This window comes from Megalopta genalis, unplaced genomic scaffold (assembly GCF_051020955.1).
Source record: "Megalopta genalis isolate 19385.01 unplaced genomic scaffold, iyMegGena1_principal scaffold0047, whole genome shotgun sequence".
Classification (NCBI taxonomy): Eukaryota; Metazoa; Arthropoda; class Insecta; order Hymenoptera; family Halictidae; genus Megalopta; species Megalopta genalis.
The window spans coordinates 290,343-292,500 of NW_027476116.1; the positions used below are offsets into that span (position 1 = coordinate 290,343).

Consider the following 2,158-nt stretch of genomic DNA (forward strand, 5'->3'; position numbering starts at 1 on the left):
GCACGTTTGCCCCTTGCGGCCTGGGTTGCCCAGGTGATTGGTTGCATCCCGATTTCTAGATCCAGCGGCATGTTGCTACGTGGCGCGCTCAGACAACGAAAATGCGGCATTCCGGTCAGACCAGAAAAACCGCATAACGTGACGCGGGGGACTGCAGCCACAAGTGACAACAGTCCCCCGGTAGGGAGTAGTACAGCATATTCAATGCTGTACATGAACACGCCACAGCCCGTATGCTTAGTTCAAGGGCCTCGCCATTATGCGAAGTACTACATGTACAACGCACTGGCGGTCTCAAAATACCCTCATCGCCGATGCATCTGATGCATCCGTCAACTCGGCAGCATTCACTCCGTCGGCGTGTTGCTTTGTGGCGTGTTCAGATAACGAAAATGCGGCATTCCAGTCAGACCAGAAAAACCGCATAACGTAACGCGGGGGACTGAAGCCACAAGTGACAACAGTCCCCCGGATGGGAGTAGTACAGCATATTCAATGCTGTACATGAACACACCACAGCCCGTATGCTTAGTTCAAGGGCCTCGCCATTATGCGAAGTACTACATGTACAACGCACTGGCGGTCTCAAGTGCTTTCATCGCCGATGCACCTATCGACTCAGCAGCAACATTCAATCCGACGGCGTGTTGCTTCGTGGCGTGTTCAGACAACGAAAATGCGGCATTCCAGTTAGACCAGAAAAACCGCATAACGTGACGCGGGGGACTGCAGCCACAAGTGACAACAGTCCCCCGCTAAGGAGTAGTACAGCATATTCAATGCTGTACATGAACACGCCACAGCCCGCATGCTTAATCTCGGGCCTCGCCATTATGCGAAGTACTACATGTACGACGCACTGACGGTCTAAAATGCCTTCATCGTCGACGCATCCATCGACTCGGTAGTAGCAACAACCTTCGCGAGGACTAGTTCGGGGGTCGCCTCTCAACCCTGGGTGGCCACAGACCGCCACCGCCAGTAGATAGGGACAGATGGGAATCTCGTTAATCCATTCATGCGCGTCACTAATTAGATGACGAGGCATTTGGCTACCTTAAGAGAGTCATAGTTACTCCCGCCGTTTACCCGCGCTTTTTTGAATTTCTTCACGTTGACATTCAGAGCACTGGGCAGAAATCACATTGCGTCAACACCCGTGGGGGCCATCGCAATGCTTTGTTTTAATTAGACAGTCGGATTCCCCTAGTCCGTGCCAGTTCTGAGCTGAGCGTTGAATGGCGGCCGAAGAGGACGACCGCACCGATGGGAAACGCCACGGAAGCCTCGCAGCAAGGAAGATCCGCGGGAGGCCAAGGCACGGGACCGAGCTCGGATCCCAGCCACGAGAGCCGTTCACCTCGCCCAGGCCCGGCACGTCAGCCAGACCCGCTTCCCGACCAAGCCCGACACGCCCCGCTCCTCAGAGCCAATCCTTATCCCGAAGTTACGGATCCAATTTGCCGACTTCCCTTACCTACATTAATCTATCGACTAGAGGCTCTTTACCTTGGAGACCTGCTGCGGATATGGGTACGAACCGGCGCGACACCTCCACGTGGCCCTCTCCTGGATTTTCAAGGTCCGAGGGGATGATCCGGACACCGCCGCAACTGCGGTGCTCTTCGCGTTCCAAACCCTATCTCCCTGCTAGAGGTTTCCAGGGAACTCGAACGCTTATACAGAAAAGAAAACTCTCCCCGGATCTCCCGACGGCGTCTCCAGGTCATTTTGGGTTACCCCGACGAACACTCTTACGAGGGCCCGAATGGTATGCGGTTCCGCTGCCGGGTTCCGGAATAGAAACCGGATTCCCTTTCGCCCAATGGGTGTTTTTTGTGCATGTATATAATAACAAAATATGCTGCGATTTATATAATAATAAAAAAAATAATAAAATAGCTGCGTTTTTTTTTACAAGTGTTTAACGTCTTAGGACACCTCATCTACATAGGATTTCTCTTAGGGCTTAGGATCGACTGACTCGTGTGCAACGGCTGTTCACACGAAACCCTTCTCCACGTCAGTCCTCCAGGGCCTCGCTGGAGTATTTGCTACTACCACCAAGATCTGCGCCGACGGCGGCTCCAGGCAGGCTCACGCCCAGACCCTTCTGCGCACACCGTCGCGACCCTCCTACTCGTCAGAGCTTCATAGA

At 53.7% G+C, this 2,158-nt stretch overlaps 1 pseudogene; it reads right to left on the bottom strand.

Annotated features, from left to right (window-relative positions):
• Positions 1-951: 951 nt before the first annotated feature.
• LOC143261302 (large subunit ribosomal RNA) overlaps positions 952-2,158 on the bottom strand; it is a 2,995-nt pseudogene continuing 1,788 nt past the window's right edge.